A 27,744-nucleotide genomic window follows, 5' to 3' on the forward strand; every position below is an offset into this window, starting at 1 on the left:
ATTCTTATGGAATGTGTTCCGCCGGGGATTCAATTTTTTTTAATTTTTTTTTAATCGCGTATCTAAGGAAATCTCAGTATAACTTTGTTCATGAACAAACAGTGGCATGTTACATTATTATTAGTTTTATTGTTAACAAGGCTCGCCAGCTAATGTGAATCGAAACCTGTCTTTCTAGCTTTTAAAGTCGTGCGATGTGTAAGCCACAATTCAAATAGAGAAAAAGAGCTGACTGACAAGATTTAAGATGTGGCTGTCAATGTTGGATTAAAAAAAACACATTGCCCGACGTTTGTTGCATTGCTTGAAAAATAACTTTATTTCGAGAGACTGGATAAGTAATTCAAGTGTTTTTTTAACTTCCTGAAAAACAACTAATAATTTAACTATATGTGCAAACGTTTTATGATATGTCGCTGTTGTGAATGTCTGTGGACATGTGCTGGCTGGACAGGAGGCTCTACTGTACACAGAGGGGGCGGGAGGAGGGGACAAGCCGATACATACTCTTAGAGTTTGATTAATAGGGAATATAATACAAAAATATAGTACTAAAAATAAGATACACTCTACAGACATTCACAACGGCGACTGTCAGAAGATAGGACACAGCGGCTCAGGCACCCGCTGAATGGAAAAGGGGCACTTTAATGTTCTGTATGGCTAATACTAAAGCCAATACTAATATTCAATACTTTAATATTCTTTTCTGTATGTTTAACAATAGTGGGTACTGGCCTAATTCGTCCCTGCTCCCGTTGTTAGGTGTTAATGTGTTGTTAAGTGTGAATTTGTACCTGTTTCCCTGAGGTCTGGCTTTTTTTCTGGAAAACCATAACTCTGGTCTTGTCCAGATTGACTGTCGGCGCCCAGGTCTGACAGTGCTGCTCCAGCAGTGCCAGGTCGTCTGTAAAGAGCAGGAACTCGATTTCCATAATTAATGCAGATCAGTAAATCAAGGGACAAACCAACTATTGCGCCCGGGTCCTCAATGGGCTTTGACGTGCTAATGCGTTGGTTTAACAGTCCGGGTGTGGCAAGCCTCTAATGTTTAACCTTTAACTGTTTTTCCATCTACTGTATTGCTTTGAGATGCCACTTTTAAAGGTGATATTTAAAATAAAGTTTTTTATTATTGTTATAGAGAAACATGATCAGATTTTCCCTGGTTCAGAAAAAAAGATCTAAAGTGCTACACCTAACTTTCTTAATTCGATGTATTTAAAGCAGTGAACTACTGTAGGTGTAACATAACATTCAGAAATACAATCGAGAATAGTTTTGTGGTGTTTGTTTAGATGAAACGTTCCTAAAACGTATAACGTAACAAAATTAAAGACGATTAAAATCTGTAATCTTTCCACTTGTACTGTATGTCATCGGAAAGTTTCTGCTTTGTGTAAGGATGGTATCAAAAAGTAATCTTAAGTGGTGAGAAAGCTGTGCTCAATGTATTTAAGGGACTTAAAAGTAAAAGGAGATGCTTCATATTGCTTGACTAATTTTAAAAACTAAGTTATAAATGCAGTTATAAATCCCTCGGTGCCACGCCGGGTGTAAATATCAAAATATACATTCGTCCTGGGCAGAGGCCGAAGAGCGCCCGGCTGGGGTGCGCGGGGAAGAGCAGGACAGGAATGAAAGGCGGGGTATAGGAAGGCGTACAGTCTGGGCAGGTATAGATTACACTTTTCTAAAACGTATTTGAAAAATAAAAACGATTACAATCTAATCCTTCCACGTTTGATCCCAAAATCCCAAGAAATATAAATCTAAACGGGTAGAAAGCTATGCTGAAAGTTTATTAAGATACTTAGAAGACAAAGATACTGTATCAATTTATGTTGCATTAGCCTGATTATGACTAAAAAAACACATATAATTAAACACGCGTTTGCGATTTAAATCAAAACACAATTTAAATCAATCTAAATGTTTATATTGTAATGCATACTGTCCAGCCTCCATTTCTCTATAAAAATTTACTCTATTACACACACACACAATAGAAGCAGGAAACAGAAGCAGGGACCGTTGTCAGAAGGGAAGAAGGTGACTATTCATTGTTATCAAAAATGACTTAGAATCGATCATGTTGTGATATTTTTAAATATAAAAGTCAATTGATTGTCCATAATATTGCTATTCTATTTTTTCGAAGAAATGTTTGTTAAAAGAAAAGTCCAGCACCAGCTGGATTTGAACACACAACCCATGAGTTGGTAATCGGGCATGTAGACCAGTAGGCTACAAGGGAAGTCGCATGAAGAGAGAGGCGAAACAGCCCTACACAGCCCTGTCGCAGTACACGAATATAATCATATCGTTATTAAATTCTTTAGATACCCGATTCCATATTATATTAGCAGAAAAGCTTAAAACTACCACTTTTTCACACGCTATTTCACATGCTCGTTAAATACTTCGATGCTTAAAATCATTAGGGAGAAATGGAATACCAGTGTGTATTTTTCCTTTAAAGTACCGATTCCTGGAATCTGACTGGCTGACACCCTTCTGAAGTGGTTCCATAAAATCTGGTATACGGAAAAGAAAGCATTGATAAAAAAGCCTGGATTCTTATGTATCTCATACAAGTATCTTTTAATACAGTCTTTGCTGTGCTCTTGAGGATCCTTGTGATATTTTGAGCTCTAGTTGAATGATAAGTGTCGCGTTTTAAATCATTTTCGTAGTTAGAAATTATGAAACGCCCTGTTAAAAGCAAGGGAGTTTTTATGCCCGTTGAAGTAAAACAAAATGCCTGACAAAGTATGGCTTGGACAGATTCCAAGTGCTTGTACAAATGTGCTAAAGAAATTATACTTTGAGTATACAGCTTGCCCAAAGTCATTCATTATTAATACTATTAGTAATATCTTCGGTAAAGCCTTTGATGCATAAATATTTCTGATAAAGGTAGGTTGTGTACTTTTGTCCAACTGAGCAATCTTACTTTCATAAAATATACCAACATTTTAATGACTGATGATTAACATGCTGTAATACACAGTTCAAAATTAAAAGCTCAAATGCTGTACATGAGAGGTTAAGCTCCCCCTGGCGGTTTTACAAGGTGACGCCGGATAGTTTCCGGCATGACGTCAAATGACGTGATTAACTGCGTGTTACTGCGTGATATCGCGTGATACCGCGACACGCCCACCGGGGTATGCCGCAAAATACCCCACCCATTTTGCATGGCTGCATCTGTACAGATGCAGCCATTCAAAATGAGCGGTAAAAACCTGCGGTACAGTAATCTACCCGCAGGGCACCGGAGGGCACCGCGGTAAGTGATTGGCTGGCCAAAATGACTGACAGGGGCACTCGTGGTGCATTGGTTGGTAGTGAAAAGATTTCATCATTTAATGTCTTTACTGTGCACATTTTAATCCGCTTAGTTTTGAATATTTATATGGAATTTTACCACTAAAGGGAAATTTTAGTAGCTGAGCATAAAAAGAAAAGGAGCATAACGCATCTGAAGGTCATAAACGATATTTATTTAGGAACATAAACATTACTGTATGTACATAAACTGTACTGTGTATGGGTGGTCTTGATAGTTTAAAGAAAAAATGCACACCAGTCTTCCATTTCTCCCTAAACATTTTAAGCATGAAAGTTTTATGAAACGGTACCCAAATATGTGATTGCTGTATAGAATGAATTTAAATTTAAAAAAATTTTTAACACGAAAATTAAGCTGTTTACATCTTCCGCCTGAGAACAGTCACCCGTTGCTACCCAACGCAGAAACACAGCCACTAACTAGCAAAGAGAGGACATTTGCTAGCCAATATGATAAAGAAATAAATGATTATTTTGTTTATTTCTTTTGCACATTTATTTGAACATTTCTATCGATTGTACAAGCACTTGGAAACTGTCCAATCCCTAGTTCATCAGGCATTTTCTTTTACGCTGCGGGCATTCTCCCGGTCTGACGCCGGTCTGTGTCTTCTAGGATTTAATGCCAGCGAACTCTTGTTTTTATGTCCACTATAACTACGCTGGGCATACGTTCCGAGGTCAAATTCTTCCAGCAAGGGGGTACCTTTAAAGCGGAGACGACGGCACCGAAATTTTTTGGCGCGCTTTCTCTTTAAAGCCCTGGCCAAATATGAAGACAGTACGTACAGTTATAATTCAAACGGAATTAAAAACTACACATCCCAGTTACGATGGTGGTGCTTGTGATCATTGCATTAAACCAACGAAACAGGGCGAAAAATCAGTCATATGACTTTGGGGCAGAGTTTCGAAAGCTTAACCTACCAGCAACAAAGCAAAATTTACACGATAGGCTACCTCAAACTGTCAGTTACACGACTGTGTATGTCACTTAAGCCACTCCTATTTGGCATTTTAGTTATGGAGGCGAGAAGGCGAGAAGCTACGCGTACGAAATAAAGTTAATCCCAACAACAAAACATATATTTTTGTGGTAAGAGGGCGCAAAACATCAGTATTTACTGCTATTGATTACTGTACGATATATAGTTGAAATCTGAGCCTAGATATAAAGTTAGATATAAAGTTAAAATCTCGACAAAGCAATGTAGGAAATACAGAGAAAATAAATCCTTTCTGACATCTAAAATCAATTTCGATCAAGGTCTCTTCTTGCTGTCATATTCTGAACATATTGAAGATTGCTCAGTGTGGATTTAATTTCCCCAGTGAACAGGATGTGCATTTATTAATTCTAGAAAAAAAGCCTTTCTTGATTTCTCTAGTTCTTAGTTTCTCTAGTTCCCTTTAAAATAAACTATTATTCCACAATGCAGAGTATTACATGGCCAGTATTTACACATGATATTTGTGATTTCAAGAAATTAACACAAGCAGCTTTTGGAGATTTAAGTGTTGGCTGAGTTATTGCAGGATAAAAGACTAGAGATGTTGGTAAGAAGAAGATAATTTGGGGAAAGCTGAGGAATACACTTATAACAAGAACACTTCCTAATGGGGTTAGGCATACTTTTGATGAAGATGATGAAGTTAACAGACTATATGTTTACATAGATACTGAAATAAGGATTGTATTTTAGATTATGTGTAGTTGCTGGCATTGAACTGTGTGTTGGATGCACATGAATTGAAGGAATGGGCAAACATAGCTGATGCGGATCCACAGAGCCAGCATATTAAGATGTTTATAATTAGAGGCAATTTGTTTAAATAACTAGGTATGGATACTGATGTGCAAGAGAGGTGGAAAGGCTGTTTCCCTAAGCCAGCAGTATAAAATATTTTATTCTCAGTGAGATGCTGCCATTTCATAGTGGGTTTCTAACACTGTGTATAGTTCCATCCACACAGTGCCTTTACTTCCATCCATTTCTAATCTCTTTATCCAGTACAGAGGATTTGGAGCCTATCCTAGTAAGCAACGGACACAAGGCAGAATACACCCTGGACATAGCGCCAGTCCATCACAGGACAGACAGACACAAACACACACACACCAGGGCCAACAACTGTGCCATCCTACTCCTTAGTTAATACATTTTATTATTCATAAACAGTTAACATTGTTAGCAAAATATTTTGAATTATATTTAACCCTATTTTTTCTTTAGTTTTGTATTTAACTTATTATATGATAGTCAGACTTAATGTATATTTGAACAATGAAAATATATTTTTACAAGATGCGGGGGAAAGTGCAACAACTTATTACAGTGCTAAATTTAATATTATTGATTGCTAATAGTTTATGCTAACACCTAACTTTCTTAAATAGATGTATTTAAAACAGTGAACTAAGTGTAACATACTATTCAGAAATACAATCGAAAATAGTTTTGTGGTGTTTGTATGGATGAAACGTTTCTAAAATGTATAACGTAACAAAATTAAAGACGATTAAAATCTGTAATCTTTCCACTTGTAATGTCATTAGACAGAACAACACGTTTCTGGTTTGACTAAGGATGGTATCAAAAAGTAGTCTAAGTGGTGAGAAAGCTGTGCTTAATGATAATTAAGGGACTTAAAAGTAAAAAGAGATGCTTCATATTGCTTGATTAATTTTAAAAACTAAGTTATAAATGCAGACGCGATTGCTGCCATAAGCGCTCCAGGCAGCAGAATGTTCATTCTGTACTGCTGAGCTCCGCGCCTCCTCCCTCTCTGTAAAATCCTGGTTTCGGTAAAATGTTTCAGGCATTGATGTGAAGGACAACAGAGCTTTCACTGGCCGATTATCATTATTATCATTATAATCATCATTATTAATAATGATATTAATTTAAGGGTCTAAATATCTAAACATATGTATCTGTATAGCAGGTAGTATCACTGTATTCCACTTTCTTTGTAAACACGGAAAAACAGATTCACAACGCAAAGCTGTATCGCTGTGTAAAAAAACCCGGTTTGTAATGAGCTGCTGAGCTAAGAATAGGAATGTTCCTGCTGGCAGAGGAGGTGGAAAGTGCCTGCGGTCATTTAATTAGTATTGCAATTCGCACTGATTCCCTTGCAAAGATATGGACTTAAGAATATTCGTGCCTGGTCAAAAAATGGCATTAAGCACTTAAAATTAATATGGTTAATAATAGTAAACTGTAACATGCTGTAACAAGATCGGCTAAACTGCGAAGAAAATGCTTTCAGAGAAAATGTTTCAGGTGTGAAGAACATAGATCTCCAATGCAATTTCAACCAAACCTGTTCCCACACACCCTGCCCCCACTACCATTAGAATATACACAAAGCACTCAAATCTTTTGAGCTAATGATCAGGTGATCAGAGAGAGAGCGAGAGAAACACCTAGGGGTGCGGAACCAGGGAACTATTTACATGGAAAACGGGCGATCTCCCCAGACTGTCTGCCCGTTTCACTGTTACCTGGATACGTCTTTATTTAGATCTCACTAACACAGATTTTTAGTTTAGAAGGATTCAAGTAGGGTTTTAGATGAAAGGCAGCGACCTTAATCAAGCCCAAATCATAATTGAACCCATTCAGAGCCTACATTACATTTTAGCGTTTCATTCTGAGCAGAAGACCCTCACACCTGAAGAAGGCTTGCGTTTTCTCTCTTCTCTTTTAAGCATGTGTACAATGTGTAATACAATTACAATGTGTAATTACAATGCTGTAATACAATTTGAATAGTATGGGGGGGGGGGGGGGGTGTCTTTCGCTGGAAATCTCGCCTGCTTCTACTTTACGAGTACAACCCCCTCTCTGCCGGAGTGCTGGCTGTGACGAATTAAACCTGTTTCACAGGTATTTTCAAAGTAGGAAGTACAGTGTTAACTGGTAGCTGATTCAAAACGCGATTCAAATCAATATAAATGTTTGTTTTGTAACGCATAGGTGACTATTCATTGTTATTAAAAAGACTTAAATTCGATCATGTTGTGATATTTAGAAATATTAATTTGTTTGGTGCGAGTGAGGTTTTATTTAATCTCTGACCAAGGGAAACGTTTCATTTTTTCAAAGAAATGTTTGTTAAAAAATAAAGTCATAGTTCCATGGGATTCAATCACAGACCATGTGACATGGGAGTCAGGAAACTAACACACAGCGCCACCGGATTTAATAACGCTATAAAAATGCTATAAAATAATGTGACTAGGCACAGAACAAGTTTACAGCACAGTACAATAATAAATGCTGACCATGACTTTAGAAGCATAAATTACCTTACACTCAATTTAAACACAAGCTGTCTTTAGCCCTCTAAGCTGGTTCATACAGAAATGTAGAGATCCAGGCTCAGAACACACAGCTTCATTAGCGAATACATATGCAGGACAACTAGAGTAGACGTTTTACAGAGGATGGATTTTTAGAAACATCCCATCAGTGACATCACTGAAGTCAACTCCTAGGTACTGTAACTGTCGTGTGGATAGTTTCACAAGAATCAGACAAAGGTTTAAGCATCGCTTGTTCTAGATAAAACTGCAAAAAAAACCAATAACAACCCATAATGTACTTCTTTGTGGCTCTGTTTGCCCAAATCATATATTCATAACGTGAAATCTAGAAAATAATATTACGTAACCAAAATCCGCAATATGGAAACAGAACCTGTGTAATTGTTGATAGATGATGTACTCGTAACATTTTTACAAGACGAACTACAACATTTAAAAAATGACTTGTATGTACTTGATATCTCTAATCAATCCACGGCGACATTGTTAAAAGCAGAGTCCCAGCACAAAACGAAATTAAAACGCATACCGTTTCGCGATTCTTATTAGTTGCTCAAAAGTAATTTGACCGTATGAAATGCATAATATAAACCTAGAAACATATACGTGAGCAGTATTTATGCACTGTAGTATCGGTGTTAAGACATACCTCTCAAATACTGTAAATCAAGTTAAAAATATCTCAAGACCGATTCTGGTCATAATGAAACCATGTTTCTTGTATGTTTTCTTTAAAGTACCGAGACCAGCCATATACTGTATGTTTATGTTCCAAAATTAATATCGTTTATGGCCTTCACACGCATTGCAGTATGCTCCTATTCTTTTTATGCTCAGCTACTAAGATTTCCCTTCAGTGGTAAAATTAGATATGAATATTCAATACTTAAACGGGCACAGTTAAGACATTAAATATACATATACATACTGTATAAAGTACAGTTTTCATACGGTAATATGTTTATGTTCCTAAATCAATCTCTTTTATGAGCATGTGAAAGGCATGGTGAATCGATTCTCAAAAATTACTGTACTTTGCATGATTGGAAACAAATGCGTGATTGCGAAATGCTGTGGTGTTACTTTTACAAAGACGGTCAATGAAAAAAAGAATGTTGACCAGGGCAATACTTTGAGTTTACACTTACAGCTTGTCCAAGGTCATTCATTATTAATACTATTAGTAATATCTTCGTTAAAGACTTTGATGGCCACAGCTCAAACATGAGAGGTTGAGCTTTATTAGCTCCACCTTGCGGAAATTCCGGATACTATTATTTTGCTTGTCGTATTATAGGAGAATTTACGGTAACTCGCGGTATTTACCGGTAGCTTGCGGTAGACTGCGTACAGCGTACCGCAAAATAATGCGGTATCGCCCGCGCATTTTGAATGGCTGCATCTGTATATGGTGCCAAGGACTCAGTTCAAAGTTTTAATTCTAGTACATTCAAAACAATAACATTGTAAGACAAACTACTTTAATATCATTTAAAATGTTGTTCCACAAAATTTTATTTTGAGCACACTTCAGGAAATAAAAAAAAAACGTATTTTGTATTCATTTAAATTAAACTTTGGTACATTGCTTAAAGATTAATATACAGTAAATGGAGTTGGCTAACTGACACTTTTTGAGAACACAATACATCAAAAACAAAATAACTCAAATGTGACATTTTTATGGAAATACCTGCCCATTGTTAAAAGCAATATCCTGCAAGTTCCTTTCTGTCTTGGATGCCTGTGTATACAATGCTGCTTCACGTTGTTTGCAAATATGATAAATCACTATCAGGCAGGATTTTTTCAAATTTAATATAAAAGATTTTAATGCCAATTCTCAAAGACTTCCCCAAGTTCCAAGGTCTGAGCTCATTCAATGATGTCAACTTTGATAACTTCAGTTTATTATAATTGTTAACACACTGCCATGGATTATTGTGTTTTATTTGAAGCAATAAACTTGGAGACATATGATAAATGAGTTTTGTAGCAGTTCTTAATTTAATTTTGAAATTAATATAATGCTAACCACTCTTATTAGTCTTGTTTGTTTGCCTGTTGTAATGGTGGTGAGTAATGTTATCATTTGACAAAGAATTGCTGAAACTATTAGCTAAACAAGAAGAGCAAGAAGAGAAAAGCCCAACAAGAGTAAAAACCTGTAACTCCTCAGTGCTTTGACAGCCTCCATCACCTGTCAAGTTAATCAAACTTTGTTGCACTGTACAGAATTTTATATGAAGCCCGCATAAATGTTTTAAGAATTTAAGAGTTTCCTGTCCAACTGCATATGGTATGCTACAGAAGCACAAGAATGTTATATCTCATGACATAGTGGTTTTATATGTTGGAAGAAGAAAGATATTCTTTAAAGTTATATTATTCTTGTTTTGTAAATATTCTCTTTTCCTATATACATTGCATTAAGTCTTAGCAAACTTGCTCTTCATCTGTAAATTCTAAAAAAAAACGTATGTGTATAATATAAAAATATGATGTCAACCAAATTAACAAAGCCCAGTCAAAACATTAAAGTTCAACAAACCCAATTCAATGTAGCTTTAACACTGAAATTGCACTGCAATTTCAATTTGTTTTCTAAGCAAGAAAGATTACATTTAAGTTGCTGTCATGAAAGCACAACATAAAAAACTGGGAAAGGAGTATTTCTTATTTATATTTATATTTTTAACTTTGTAAAATATAATTTTATTTTAGGTGGAAAGTTAACACAGAATTTTATAGAATTTGAGAACTGCTGACCATTGTAAACTGGACTTGCACTGACGAAATAATGTAGGAATTTTAAAACAAAATGACAAAAGATATTGATAACTAAACCAAAGTTTTACTTCATGCTCAACAATGAAGCAAGATTAGATGAGGAAATGTAATACTAAATATTACTATACTAATAATAAGGGGAATTGAAAATGAAATCTTTACACTACTGATTGTTGTTAAGCTCAATTCCTTGGGATTGTTCAAAGAATGGTTTGGTGATTATGTTTCAGAGTGGCTCAAACCCAAAAGATACCCATGCATATACAGTGCCTTGCGAAAGTATTCGGCCCCCTTGAACTTTTCAACCTTTTGCCACATTTCAGGCTTCAAACATAAAGATATAAATTTTTTATTTTATGTGAAGAATCACCAACAAGTGGGACACAATTGTGAAGTGGAACGAAATCTATTGGATTTTTGAAACTTTTTTAACTAATAAAAAAATGAAAAGTGGGGCGTGCAAAATTACTTTCAGTGCAACAAACTCACTCCAGAAGTTCAGCGAGGATCTCTGAATGATCCAATGTTGTCCTAAATGACTGATGGTGATAAATAGAATCCACCTGTGTGTAATCAAGTCTCTGTATAAATGCACCTGCTCTGTGATAGTCTCAAGGTTCTGTTGAAAGCGCAGAGAGCATCATGAAGACCAAGGAACACACCAGGCAGGTCCGTAATACTGTTGTGGAGAAGTTTAAAGCCGGATTTGGATACAAAAAGATTTCCCAAGCTTCAAACATCCCAAGGAGCACTGTGCAAGCGATCATCTTGAAATGGAAGGAGTATCGGACCACTGCAAATCTACCAAGACCTGGCCGTCCCTCTAAACTTTCAGCTCAGACAAGGAGAAGACTGATCAGAGATGCAGCCAAGAGGCCCATGATCACTCTGGATGAACTGCAGAGAACTACAGCTGAGGTGGGAGAGTCTGTCCATAGGACAACAATCAGTCTTACACTGCACAAATCTGGCCTTTATGGAAGAGTGGCAAGAAGAAAGCCATTTCTCAAAGATATCCATAAAAAGTCTCGTCTAAAGTTTGCCACAAGCCACCTGGGAGACACCCCAAACATGTGGAAGAAGGTGCTCTGGTCAGATGAAACCAAAATCGAACTTTTTGGCCACAATGCAAAACGATATGTTTGGCGTAAAAGCAACACAGCTCATCACCCTCAACACACCATCCCCACTGTCAAACATGGTGGTGGCAGCATTATGGTTTGGGCCTGCTTTTCTTCAGCAGGGACAGGGAAGATGGTTAAAATTGAGGGGAAGATGGATGCAGCCAAATACAGGACCATTCTGGATGAAAACCTGTTGGAGTCTGCAAAAGACCTGAAACTGGGACGGAGATTTATCTTCCAACAAGACAATGATCCCAAACATACAGCAAAATCTACAAAGGAATGGTTCACAAATAAACGTATCCAGGTGTTTGAATGGTCAAGTCAAAGTCCAGACCTGAATCCAATCGAGAATCTGTGGAAAGAGCTGAAAACTGCTGTTCACAAACGCTCTCCATCCAACCTCACTGAGCTCGAGCTGTTTTGCAAGGAAGAATGGGCAAGAATTTCAGTCTCTCGATGTGCAAAACTGATAGAGACATACCCCAAGCGACTTGCAGCTGTAATCGCAGCAAAAGGTGGCTCTACAAAGTATTAACGCAAGGGGGCCGAATAATTTTGCACGCCCCACTTTTCATTTTTTTATTAGTTAAAAAAGTTTCAAAAATCCAATAGATTTCGTTCCACTTCACAATTGTGTCCCACTTGTTGGTGATTCTTCACATAAAATAAAAAATTTATATCTTTATGTTTGAAGCCTGAAATGTGGCAAAAGGTTGAAAAGTTCAAGGGGGCCGAATACTTTCGCAAGGCACTGTATACAGTATATATCTAATTGGCCTGCTATTACAAGATTTCCTCAAGCTGTGGTGTATAATTGTCTGTGTATCAGCATGATTGGCCAGGCTTAAGATAGCAAAAGTATATTAAATTTAACAAACAACTAAAATCTCTTTAACTTAGCAGTCATCTGTGATCTTTTAGGTTTAATAATGAGAACTGCATCTTCCTCCAGATTTTATTTCTCTCAGTGACACTTAGAAATTGATGTTTGGAAATAAGTCTGTCTATGCAAAAATGTTTCCTGAAAAAATAAAGATTTATTATATGCCTTAATATACAGAATGTAATGTATATTACATGATGGCATATTCATAGTTGTTTTACTGCAGTAGTTCTCAAACTTTTTGGACCAAGTACCACCCCTGATCAAACCAAAGCATCCAAGTACCACCTACAAGTCACCTTCTCATAGGAACCCCAGAAAATCTCAATGACCAACATGAGCGCGCGTGCGTGCACACACTCACATACACATATAATAAATATTATAATAATAAACTTTATTTGATATAGCACCTTTAAAGGTGGCTTCTCAAAGCGCTTTACAGAATGACAAAAGGAACAACAACAACAATTAAAAATCAACAATAAAAAAGCACCATTTCAGTGAGAGGGGTGAGCCTGTTTAGTCGAGCAAAGCAGATGTCAATTCATTGGTCGAGCCTTGATACAATTCACAACAGAGTCCAACAGATTTTAAATCCTCAGGCATTTTCTTTACGGCCAAGGCCTCCTGGTGGATGTTGCAGTTCATATCAGGAGCAACCTCTCTAATTCGTGCAACTACACTGTTGGGTTGGCTTGTTATCACTCTAGCACCGTCTCTACAAACTCCGACGCATTTTATCCAGTTGATGCCATTCTCTTCATTTAATTCATTCAGAAACTGAAATATGTGATCTCCTGTAGTTCCTGTTGGTAGCGGCTTACAAAACAGAAAGTCCCCATGGGACATACCCTCAAACTCGTATCTAACGTACGCGAGCAAATTGGCCAATTAAACAAAATTTATAGACTCATCTAATTGCAGTGAAAAGCATCTGCTCATCTTAAGGCGCTCTATCAGCGTACTTTTGACATCATCAACCATATCAATAATTCTATGAGTGACTGTGTCGTTTGAAGGGGGCAGCAGGTTGAGCTGTTCAGCAGCTCTTTCTCCACCTTTTTCTCCACACACAATATGTGTCAGCTCTTGCCAACGCTAAACAGAGTTCTTCACAAGTAGTGTGGGGCTTACCTGCTTTTCCCCCATTTCCATTTCAGGAGTTTGTCTCAGAAGTTAAAATATTTTATTTCATGTGCATGGGTACGAAACACAGAGAAGCACAGAGAGAATTGTTCTCAAATTAACCTAGAACAGTTCTTAAATATTAATCTGTTATGCTTTCCTGTGCTCACAAGATTGCCAGCATTCATAGTACGCATTTCTATGCTTTCCCGTGCTTACAACATTGGCATTGTTCCAAAATCATGCACATTCTCCTACCTCCCTATTTGCTGGAGATAATGTTTTATGACAATGGTCACTTAAGTTTGTAGCACACATTCCTATAGATTTACATAGTAGCTCTTGTGTCCACTCAAGTATTAGCGCGGGCTGTATCGTAGTACGTAGGCTGCGTATTTGACGTATTAAAATAGAAAATATGAAAACCCATCCCAATTTTTTAGTGCACACAACAAAGTTCCAGGGACATATGGCGTACTGCCTGGTATGCGTACCACAGTTTGAGAACCACTGTTTTACTGAATAAATACAGTGCCATATTTTTATTATTAATAAAATATGTACATTTATTGTATCAATGTTATTTATATGGTGTCTATTAATGAAATCAAAACACATTTTTACAAAATTACAAACAGTATAGGAAGTGTATTACACAATTTTACTTAATAAATATTTGATTATCTTTCATAGTTCTTAAGCAAATGTACTCTACATACAAGTACTGTACACAATATACCGTGCTTAAGTGCATTAAGTTTTACACAATTTATTGTAGCAGCTACTGTGCCATTTGTGATTTATGACAGCAGTTCTTGAAATAAAATAATACTATAGGCCTACCCATAATGAACAGCATCTTGTTGTATCATTTGTTTGAACATATCTTTCTTTTCTGTTGTTGTTTAATGAGGCCTGCACATTCAAATTACTTTTCACCTTAATGATTACAATGGAAAAATATACAAATGCTATATGTGTCTTGCAGTTACCTTAAGTACTGAATTCATCTTTCATCTTTTACATATACAATTTGTATGCTGAAAAACTAAGCAGAAATATTTTTGACATGCCATAAACATTTTTACACACCATTGCTTTGTACTACAGTCTTTTAATGAAATATGCCACTTTCTTTACACAAATCAATGGTTCACTTTGATAAACTTCCTTGCTCTATTGCCTTTGATACAACCAGTCTCAGGATCTTTAAACAATTGCTCACACTGACTTGATTGTGGAAATAGTATCTTTGTCTGGACATGTCCCATTGCATGTTGGCTGTGAACAAACTTATCTCAATTTGATATACTGTACTTTCATTTAGAACTGGAAAAGTCATTTAAAATTGTTCTACAGTCAGATAGATTCCCTTTTCAAAGTTTAAATGGTTGTATATGTGTATCTATCTGTGATTGTAGTATAGTTCTCATCCAGGGTTTCACTTTAGTGCAAACAGGAAAGGTGCTTTGTCAGAGCAAAGGTTGGGAACTAGGTTCCCAGGCATCACATTCTAGCCCATGTAATGCCACTATCTGACAGTGACCTGGATCCATAATTCCAGACAACAATCCATCTGTCACGGACGTCCAAAGGGACTAACCGTGGGGAGCAGGAGAGCGGAAAAAGACCCATATGCGTAGCGGCGAGACGGGAAAAAGGCCCGGGCTCATTAGTGCAAAGAGTTCAGGAATGCCGTATAGAAACCTATGCCCTCAGGGAGCAGACGTGGGGCTCCCTGGTGCTAGGCGGGTCTCAGGACATCCGAACGTCAATGCTGAGCGAGGACAGAGTGCAAGACCAGGAAATATATAGCCCAAGGGAAAGAGAGGGACAGGAAGGACAGCAGACAGGAAACTAGGGACAGGACAGAGAAGGAGCGCCCTCTGGCTGCAGAGGGCGTGACACCATCAGTGATTCCTGTGGCTCTCAGGGTACCAGGAGGTTAGCAGTCATGTTAGTGAGACAAAGATACAACTCTCCTACAATCAGTGCTTACTTTTCCATTGGGTACTATGGAGCTTGCAAAGTGTTAAATGATAAATGGCTTTGTATAGTGTATCATAAGAGATTTTCCATAGGATTTTTCTGTCTGAGTGGGTATGTAAAAGGTATTATTAGATTGCTAAAACAGTTCAAAATTCGATATATATATAAAAACTACATATTAAACTATTTTTAAAAATTACTCTCTAAATTAGTCGATATCCATAAATAATGATGAAATCATGATTACGTGAAATATTTACCCTGAAAAGGAATTCCTGAAAAAAGCTGTTGGCAGAATGCTAAAGATAGCTTCTATTCAACTGAACATAAAGTTGTTTAAGATTAAATTAAGTAAGTAAGTGTCACAGGGAAGGCTGGAGGGTACCCAAGTGAGTTCTTTTGAAATAAAATGATGCTTCAGCCGCAATAGCACTAAGGTGCAAAAGTGGTGGTTTATGCTCCCCACAAACCAACAAAACAATTATATTTAGTGCAAAACACAAAATAAAAATTAAGAAAATACACAAAAAATGTCTCAGAGAGTTATAAGCCAGGAGTCTCACCACACTAGGTCCTATCAGCTATCTCTCCCCTGGCCTACCTAAGGAGCTTCTTAAATAGGAACAGCCCTGCCCCCTCGGACCCTACCATTGTCCCATTAAAGTTATCAAGCTGCATATCTCATGATAAACTTATCATTTCCCCCCATAACAATCCATACTTATTTTTTACTAATACAATACACAGAATGTACAAAAAACAGAGAAACATGAACAAAACATTTTACCCCTTTCAACTGTATTTGCAACTTCCAATACCAGAAGATGTGTGCATGCACCACTCAGCATTGACACTACAAAGCCAAGCTGAGAACGGGGTTCAGGTTTAGACCCCTGAGGCCACCATACCTAGAAGTCAGATTTCCCAGAACACATAGTGACCACATCATGGAAAAAAGAAGACAGACAAACAGACATATAGAGTGCTCTTTCTCTCCCAGATAGGTACAAATAAACAAAAAAACATAACGTTATCCTTGTGTGTATCTGATTTCTCTATAAATCACAGGAACTGATTTCGAAGTAAAATATGGTCATGTTTTTGCGTGCATGAAATGGGAACCTGCTAGCCGAGCATCAGGTGTGCACCCTTGTGAACGCATGTGGGACAATGTGTGGTGTAATGTACTGTCTGCAAATGGTGACAGAGATCCCTTTGTCACATTACCTCCCTCCTCTCCAGGAATGGGGAAGATTGGAAATCTGGATAGCTAGCCCGCGGTGATATTCATCTTGCCAGCTTTATGAGGAATTTTAAAACAATATGGTAGCACTGCCAAGTACCACCTTGTCACCCTGGTGTTATGATCTTTCATTGTGTGCAACCAAGTGAGTACATGGTGGTCATTGTCCAAATCAAACTCTCATTATCAGGAAGTAGTATTGGAGGCTATCAAGGGCCACATGATGGCAAGACTCTCTTTCTCAATGGTGGAGTACCTGGTTTCTCGGGGCAGAAGATTGCGGCTCAGATACAAGATGGGTTGCTCCTCCCCTGCCTTCTCTTGAGCAAGCACTGCTCCAATGCTCACAGGTTAGTCAGAGATACAGCAAAGCAGGCTGAGTGTGGAATGAGGGCTATTCCTAATGGCCTGCACCTTGTCCACTTGTGGACAGACCTGGCCATTAACCAGATAGTAGCCTGGTAGCCTCCATTGGCCCATTCACATTTTTGTTTATTAAGTGTCATTCCTGCATCTTGTATCTTCCCGAGAACCAGGCAGAGATAGATAGATACTTTATTGATCCCGTGAGGGAAATTGCAGTGCAACAGCAGCTTAACACACACAACACAGCCACAGTGTAACAAATTATATAATAATAGTACAATACATACAATACAATACAAGAGTTACTCACAGTCCGGACACACAAAGAACAAACTAGAACAGAACAGTACACAGAAAAATCGTATCACACATATGAATGTAAATATAGATGTAAATATAGATATAAATATAAATGTATTGCAGAGGTCCCTGGCATATATTGCACAAAAAATGGTTGTAAACAGGAAAAAGAAAAAGAAAGAGAACAGATGTAGCAGTAGATGTGTAGATGCGTTTAGTCCAGAAACAGGTCACTGTCGATGTTGCCTCTACCACGACGCAAGGTGGATGCGTTGTACAGTCTTATGGCAGAAGGCAAGAATGACCTCCTGTTTGAGATGTTTGAGGTGCTGCTTCTTGGTGTTGCTGAAAATGACCACATCAGCCAGGTAAGCAGCACTGTAATCCTTACAGCCAGTCCATAAGCCTTTGGAATGTTGCAGGTGACCCATGTAGTCCAAAAGATATTATGGTGAAATGGTATAAGCCCAGTGGTGTTCTGAATGCCATGTAAGGTCTGGATGCTTCCCCCAAGGGCACCCCTTACAGAGATCCAGAGGTACTAATGAAACCGCTGGCCCCTATTTTTTCGAGGAGGTCATCAATACGAGGCATTGGGTAAGCATCAAACTGGGAGGCAACATTGAGCTTACTGAAATCCATGCAAACTCTCAAGGATCCATCCTTCTTGGGGCTACTCCATTCACTGGTTGATGGCTCAGAAACTCCCATGTCTCAGGGGGTTAACAATAAGTTTTAGTTTTCTTTTAAACTAGTTTCAATCCATCCATTTTCTAACTGCTTCATCCAATACAAGGTCATGGGGGAGCAAGAGCCTATCCCAGCAAGTAACACAAGTCCATCGCAAGGCACACATGCATGCACTCATACCCGAACCAATTTTCCCAGAAGCCAATTATCCTACCAGTATGTCTTTGGACTTTGGGAGGAAACCCGAGGACCTGGAGGAAACCACAAACAAGGGAAGAACACACATTCCATACAGATCCCAAGATATTAACCACTGCACGACAATGTCACCCTCAGTATTAATCAATCTATTAAAAAATATTTAAATATTTTTCAGTAATATCACTTTGTTGAATGTAACAGGCCCACACTATCTTGCATAAACTTCCAGGAGTTTTCAGTGCATAGTTGATTGTCTGTTCTATTATTATTAAAACAAACTTTCCTTAAGCTATCTTCATTGGATAATTTAAAATGTAATAATGCATGATTGCACAATCTTTTACTACTCTATATAGACAACACAATGTTTACTCACTGTATTCTCTACACTTTTGCTTAAAAAAATAAAAACAAATATTGGAAGTTTGTGTGGTAAAAGAAATATAAGCTTTGATCTTATACAACATACAGATGCAGCCATTCAAAATGCACGGTACAAACCCGCGGTATGGGAAAGCCACTGCAGGGCATCGCTGTAAGTGATTGGCTGGCCAAAATGACCGACAGGGGCACTCGTGGTGCATTGGTCGGTAGTGAAAAGATTTAATCATTTAATCTCTTTACTGTGCACATTTTAATCCGGTTAGTATTGAATATTTATATGAAATTTTACCACTAAAGGGAAATTTTAGTAGCTGAGCATAAAAAGAAGAGGAGCATAACGCATCTGAAGGTCATAAACGATATTAATTTAGGAACATAAACGTTACTGTATGTAAACTGTACTGTATATGGCTGGTCTTGGTAGTTTAAAGAAAAAATACACACCAGACTTCCATTTCTCCCTAAACATTTTAAGCATGAAAGTTTTATGAACGTTACCCAAATATGCGATTGCTGTATAGAATGAATTTTAATTTAAAAAAAATTATTTAACACGAAAATTAAGCTGTTTACATCTTCCGCCTGAGAACATAGTCACCTCTTGCTACCTAACGCAGAAACACAGCCACTAACTAGCAAAGAGGACATTAGTTAGCCAATATGATAAAGAAATAAATTATTATTTTGTTTATTTCTTTTGCACATTTATTTGAACATTTCCATCGAATGTACAAGCACTTGGAAATGTCCATTTTCCATGTTAATAGTTCCCTGGTTCCACAGCCCGCACCAAACAAATTTATATTTCTAAATATCACAACATGATCGAATTTAAGTCATTTTAATACCAATGAATAGTCACCTATGCGTTACAAAACAAACATTTATATTGATTTAAATCGCGTTTAAATCACCTTTATTTAAAACTCATAAATAAAGCTGATACTGTTTAGACTTTTAATTATTTAAAACTGTATTACAGCAGCACAATGCACAATGCAACTTAAATCACTATCTTTGTCTTCTGCGTAATAATGTTCACCTCTCTGTCCAGCAAATTAACAATAATAATAATAATGAACTTTATTGTATATGGCGCCTTTAACGGTGGCTCCTCAAAGCGCTTTACAGGATAAAAACAATAACAACAATAGTGTTAGGCTGGGCAAAAGATTTTCTTTTTATAGAAATACAAAATGAGATAGAATGATGTGTTTCGGCTTAGACATTAACGAAGAGCATAACACGCGGGCGGCGTAGCGGTCGGCTCTGGCCTTCCCATCTATACCGATGCACTGCAAGTACAACCCCCCTCTCGTCACCAGTGCCGAATTAAACCGGTTTCACAGGTATTTTCAAAGTAGAAGGGGGCGAGATTTCCAGCAAAAGACACCTCCCCCCCTCCAAAACCACCAAGTAAGTACAGTACTTACTAGTTAAGAAAGCTAGGCACCTCAATGAAATCGCTTTAACATGCTAATGCGTTGATGTAACAGTCCGGGCGTGGCAAGCTTCTAAAGTCAACCCGACTACGGCGAAAGGAACCCTTCTTTCATTGGAAGACAATGAACATATTCTAGCCCTAAATGAATTAATAGCAAATACATGACTTTGCTAAAATTTTTTTTAAAATAAAAACGATTACAAACGCCAGCGGAGAGAGTGAACAGAGGAGGGCTATGGAAATGAGGTATATTTGGGAATGTGAAGTTACATGTTCTGGCTGTTTGTGAATTATCGTTGTTGAGTATGGAGTGTTGAGGTATTGATTTTGTGTAATGCGTTATGTTGAAAATTGAGGTAGATTTTGTTTATGATAAAGAGGATAAACTGGGATGGGAGGAGGTTTTGGTTTTGCATAAGGGGCAGGATTATGATAATTGGAGGAATTTGAGAGAGTTTGCGGGCTATTTTTGGTTTGTATTACGAATAATTTGTACAAGATATTGAGATTTGTTGTTGTTTTGTTGAGATTTAACTCCGCAAGTCTGAGTTCTTGTGTCTGTCCTATCCGAGCCTGAAAGTATTACAATATATATCTTTATAGCAGGTGGTGTACAGCTTTTTAGTATAGATTACACTTTTCTAAAATGTATTTAATAAATAAAAACGATTACTATCTAATCTTTCCACGTTTGATCCCAAGATCCCAAGAAAAATACATCTAAACGGGGAGAAAGCTATGCTGAAAGTTTATTAAGATACTTAGAAGATAAAGATATCAATTTATGTTGCATTTGTCTGATTGTGAATAAAAAAACACGTATATTTAAACACGCGTTTGCAATTTAAATCAAAACGTGATTTAAATCAATATAAATGTTTATATTGTAACGCATAGATGACTATTCATTGTTATTAAAATGACTTAAATTCGATCATGTTGTGATATTTAGAAATATAAAAGTCAATTAATTGTCCATAATATTGTTATTCTATTTTTTCAAAGAAATGTCGCAGTACACGAATATAATCATATCGTTATTAATTTCTTTAGATACGCGATTCCATATTATATTAGCAGAAAAGCTTAAAACTAACACTTTTTTACACACTATTTCACATGTTAGTTAGAGACTTCGATGCTTAAAATGTTTAGGGAGAAATGGAATACCGGTGTGTATTTTTTCTTTAAAGTACCGATTCCTGGAATCTGACTGGCTGACACCCTTCTGAAGTGGTTCCATAATATCTGGTATACAGAAAAGAAAGCGTTGATTTTATGAAAAATCAATTATGAAATTATGAAACGCTCTGTTAAAAGCAAGGGTGTTCTTATGTCAGTTGCAGTAAAAGAAAATCCCTGACAAAGTAGGGCTTGGACAGATTCCAAGTGCTTGTAAAAATGTGCTAAAGAAATTAGCAAAAAAAGTAATTCCTTTATCGTATTGGCTAGCTAATGTCCTGTTTGTCAAAGAAAAAACTAAAAGTTTTTTCGTTTTAAAATGACGGTTAGAAAGAATGTGGACCAGCGTAATACTTTACAGCTTGTCCAAAGTCATTCGTTATTAATACTATTAGTAATATCTTCGGTAAAGGCTTTGATGCATAAATATTTCTGATAAAGGTAGGTTGTGTACTTTTGTCCAACTAAGCAATCTTGCTTTCATAAAATATACCAACTTTTTAATGACTGATGATTAACATGCTGTAATACACAGTTTAAATGTAAAAGCTCAAATGCTGTACATGAGAGGTTAAGCTTTATTGTCTCCTCCTGGCGGTTTTACAAGGTGATTCCGGATACTTTCTGGCATGACATCAAATGACCCCGATATTCCGCGTGCTACTGCGTTTTGATGTGACACACCCACCGGGGTATACCGCGAAATACCTCACCCATTTTGAATGGCTGCATCTGTAATTTACAGAAAGGCATTTTTGTAACACAACAACAAAACACAACAAGTGCTATTATTTCCAATAATAATGTGTTGTGTTGTTAAAGCTACTAGGTTTGTATTATAAAATACATAACATAATGTAAATGTTGCTGTTTGTTATTATTGGTATGAACATATTTTTTTCTCTTCGAATCTTAAATAGAGCTTTTTATGTGTATTAAATAAAAATGAGAAATTTTAATTTTTTTCAACTAAAACTTTGAAAACCCTGATCTATGAAGCCCAAGTAAATGCTATAGGGAACACATGACATTAAAAGGAACAAAAAGATAGGACAGCAAATCACCCCACATGTCAGCCTCATTAGACTTTTCTGGTATAGTAACAAGGGATATAGGTCATGTATTTTAATCTCTGGAAATTCATGTCAAGACTAGGACTGAAACTTTAGGTAGACAATGGAGATCCTAAATTTGGAAACCAAACTAGAACTGCAAGCAGTTTTACAGTTTACAAGCCAGTACCTTGAATTTAAATAAACACTGATGAAAGATTTGAAATTTAAGAGAAAGCCCTAAGGACCTTTGCAAAAATGAACTGCCCCCGCCCCGAAAAAAAAATGGGGACAGCACAGTGGTGTCATCAACATCCAGTACAGTGATGGAGCAGTAGCGCACAGGTGCACAAATCTAGCCCGTGAGGGCCACATTCCAAAAACATCAACATAAGAAGACTTTTGAAAAGTTATCTCAATTAGGTCATTTAGAACAGAGATGGAATTTAAATCCATAGACACTGGGGCCCTCAAGGACTGCAGGTGTGCACCCCTGCTGTAATATGTGTTCATTCAGAGGTGGAACTTCAGGCGATTGTTTGCATCTTTACTGAAGCAGACATGAAAATGTGATTGATGCATAAGGCTCACAAGACTAAGATCCTCCATCAACAAGCTCTCAATAAGCAGTCCCTCAGTGTGGAAATTCAGATTCATAGGGAGACTCCAGGAGAATGTGAAGCATTTCCCATAGCTTGGAAGTAATCTTTCACAGGCTGACACTGACAAAACCATCTTACTTCACCTAGAATGTGAAAGTGCAGCCTCCAGCTCCTGCTGCAAAGGGCACACCTGAGAAAGGCTTCGGGCCAAAGTGTTGGGTTTTCTTTCTTTTTTTACTTTTCAAGGAGAAATGAATCTTTACTTTTTCCTTTAGCAGCACAAACATCCCCCTTGATCCTCCATTTTAACCTCTTGCTGTATAATGTGTATATACAAATGATTAAGAAACTTTTTCTTTGCAAAATTTTAAGTCTAAAGATGATCAAATGCAGTAAAGAAGGCATAAGTTGTTATAAACTGCATGCAGGCAATTATAAAGAGAATAACATTGAAGGGAAAACAAAGATGTAATGTATATACAGCAGATATGTTACATCATTAAATGAGACCATGTGGGTCACTTCTTTTCATATAAATTAATCTTCATATATGCTTCTTTTAAAGGAGAATCAGAGGCAATAACCTTTTACAGATGCACTGAAAATCAGCTGCTAGACTTTTCTTTTGTGGTGGTTTATGTACAGTAAATCAAAAGATTGCCACTTTCACTGTTTCTGAAAAAGCTGTTTGGAGAAAACACCATGGTCTTCTGTTATGACTGTCTAAAACATTTAATGACTTTTTATTTTTGAAAAAGGCTGACACCCTTCAAAGAGAAGTACATAAAGGACCAGTGTTCTGCTCAAAGGAAAAGTAATTATCTCCTGATAGGAATGGAATGCTTGAAAATGACATTGAATAATAATTTGACAAAAATCAGTTCTAAGTGTAAAAAGACTTATGTACAGATAATGCCAGAGCAATTTATAAATGTGTACTTCTTCTGCTTTGTCCTGACAGAAAATAATTTGTTGCTTTGAACCGAAAATGTTATGCCAGTTCAAATTACAGCAATGTAATCAAAATGGGCATTTTCTAAAAGCTAAATTCATTATTTTGTGTTTATACCCATTCCCTGAAATGGACAAAGAAAAATGGCAAAATGGTATTCAATTAATAAGAAAATTAATAAATTTGCTGCCCGAATGTGCATGATCTTTTAAAACCTTTAAAAATACCCTGAAAAATACTCCAATTTTACATTTAACTTTATGTTGTGTGCCGGTACAAAAGTGTTTTTGTTTGAAAAGAACATAGAATCATTGCTAATTCATATATTTAAACCAACTTTCACATCAATAAGCAATCTCATGGACTTGGTAAATTATGAGACTAATTTAGTACTTATCATAAGTGTTTGGAACAGTTTTGTTGATCTGGGGTTTTCTTTTGCTTCCACTCTAGCACTAAAGCATCAATGTGTGAGAATTACTCTGATTTCAGCACATTTCCTGAATTCAAATCAAATCAAACGATGCACTATAAAAGATTAAACTCTTCTACTAATTGCATGCCTAAAGGCACATTAAAAATGCAAGTGTCATCTCAATGGAAAAAGCCTATTTTATATTTTTAAGACTTCCCTGAAAGTAAAGAACTACTAGTGATTAAACTTCATTGCTGCTCTTTACCTATACATTTGAAACACAATGCATTATTAGTTATGGTGGGATTTAACAATGGTTTTTTATTAAAATGTCTTATCAAAACTTATTCTAATTAAAGGTACTCCTATACAACTTGAGAAACAACATGTCTCTTACGTCAGATGACCAGAAAAAAATGTAAGTTAATAATAAAAGACGTAAAAAATTGGCAGTTTTGGGGTTTTGATCATTGAAATATATTCTTTGTATGTTTTAAGACATAGTACTATGTAGCCATGGGGATTTCAAAGGCAAAGAAAGGAAGAGACCTTTTACCTTTTCCTTTAAAAGAAGATTAAAAGAGATTCAAAATACTGCTGGAAGCTGCAGTGTCTAATCATCTTTGATGGTATCTGTTCTTGTAAAACCCATTGCACCTAAAGCACTAGAAAGCAAGCATCATACTTCAAGGTATAATTTAATTCAAAATTGAAAGAAGGACATATTGATGCTAAGACATAAAACTGCAGGGCAAATGCAATACTCCCTTTGTATAAAAGAAATCAAAGATATAACACCGATGCCAGATCCAGCTGTAAATATTGCACCTGTAGGGAGATCCTGATTAATGTAAGTTTTTTCTTTTTACTGAGTATGGTAAATTGAGTGTAGAATTTTGGAAGAGATTCCTGGGTACACTGTTAATATAGGTGATGTATTTTTAACCCATGTGACTTGATTCTGCCTGAAAACTGCCAAAATGCACACACAATTCTTCAAAACTAGCAATTCTGTTTAATAACAGAATAATAACTACCAGGAATAAAGCACAGTGTTGCTTTTTCTGCTTTGTAATTCTTTCTAACATTGGAACAAAATTAGTAGTTTCAATGGGTTGTGAGAAAGTATTAAGCAAACTGAGGATGGCAGTGTTCCTAGCTCTACACAATGTATGTAAATTAGAGAGAAAATAATGTAGGTCACCTGTAGAAATAGTTATTCCAACAAATACAATACTGTACAGCATGTACAAATCCTATGGCTGGCAGATTAGCAGGGCAGTTAATGTTAATCTCCAGTCGGTTCTGGATGCCCCAGTGTTCTGTAACCTGAAAGGAAACCTTTTTTCCTCATTAAGAAGCACCCAACAAGAAACCTGCTACAAATTGACACCTATAAAATACACTAAACCCTATTGTCAATTCATCACAGATGTCCAGGCTTGGGAGTATATGCTGAGATAGGCCTCAGTGCGCCCTTGTGACCCTGTACTGTTTAACGTTAGAAATTGGATGGATGGATGATTCTATACAACTGTTTAGGGTAATTATGTGAGAAAGACTTTCTAATGGAAGTTCTGCCTATTTGATGTTTTTTACAGTTCTGAAAATTTCTTTAGTGGTCCTAATTTGCTCAAAGAGTAATGGCTCTCTTTGATTGCAGGTTGTCCTTTATAGCTCAAGATAATCATAATTTGTCAACCTTCAACCTTTACTGCTTTATTTTGTACTTGTAGCATCATGACCATTAACACTCAATTATTGTGTGAATCAACAGCTTTCATCCTAAAATGTTTACTGTGTTGGATGAGATGGAAGATTTGGTTTTCTCTATGAAAATAAAGTATATTAAGATGATTAAAAATTAATGCTAGAGGCATGTCTGGCTAAAATTATAGTATTAGAACTGTGCAATGTAATTATTTGCATACAACATTACTTTTTTTAATTATTAAGTTTATATTGAACATTTATAAGGTCCATTGTAATAGATTGCAAACCTTTTTTATAATGTGCTATGTTCTTCCTTTTCAGGGACTAGAGAATTTTATTCTTTGAAACATTTTTATCACTAAATGCAATATCAACTACAGAAAAAATGGCTCTTATGTTAACCTAAAATTCATGATTATATGTTTGTATAGATAATGTATAGACAATGGTGTTTATTTAAAAAACATGTACTGTAGTAGCACATAGGTTACTGTTTCATAATACCATGTCACTGTTTTTTTGCATCTCTGCAATTCTATGTTAATTGTATTGTCAATTACCCAGAAATAACTGTATAGCCATTGTTATACAAGGACCTTGCATTTAATTAGTCTCTTGATAATTATTGTTTGCTGTTTCAAAAGTTGATTGTACAAATTATATTTAAAAAATAACTAACAGAACCCTACATCATTTCATGTGGTGTACATAAAACATGTCATTTTTAGTTTGTCTGATATGTTCTGAATATATCTGCTGAATATATTTGTGGTTGTCAGTTTATGACAAAAAATTACTCACTTTCAGAAATATAAAAAATACATTGCTGACATTCTGTATAGTTAAACAGTCTGATAAATTAAGAGAAATTTAGTCATTGAAAAGCTACTAATTGTTATACCCTTGTAAATCTCAAAGTTAAGTAAGATCTAAAATTACTTAATTATTCTCTTTTTCTAATTTGAAAACTTCACTACAAACTCAATGTAGGACATTTATTACACAACTCAGGTAGTTTAAGTTACTGAAAAAAGGATTTAGTCTTTACTCAAAAGAAGCCTTCGGTTTAGGTTCCAGGGGAAATGAACCATCATCAAACCCCTGAAGAGAACAGTTCCTCAAGGTCATTTTGCTGAGCACTGACAAGCCGTGCAGGGACATCTGCTTATGTTCACCCCTACTGTGTGATATATTGGGGGGGAGAAGGGTCAAGTTTCCATGTAATAAATCCCTCACCTTTACAAAGTACAGCATCTATCATTTGTTTCAAAGCAGTGTATCATGAGTTTTAGTGGGATTTTCAGAGATATTCTAATATATGTACAAAACAATAACTAACTTAAATACTTACAAAAATAAACATTTTAAAGATCATTAATATTATTAATCTTATGATTATCATACACTCTACTAACTATCTTTGAAAATAATAAAACCAAATTAAGACTGTAAAAAATAGACAGTGACCTTAAAAGACTTTTGCTTAACTTAATAGAAGATAACTTCACAGTTTTCAATAAATGTTGAAAAAGTGATTCCTCTAATTTACAAAGACCATCTTGCCTTTAGTTTTTAATAGTCGTGATGATAGCATTT

The sequence above is a fragment of the Lepisosteus platostomus genome, chromosome 1 (genome assembly GCF_059453375.1).
Source record: "Lepisosteus platostomus isolate fLepPlt1 chromosome 1, fLepPlt1.hap1, whole genome shotgun sequence".
Taxonomy (NCBI): Eukaryota; Metazoa; Chordata; class Actinopteri; order Semionotiformes; family Lepisosteidae; genus Lepisosteus; species Lepisosteus platostomus.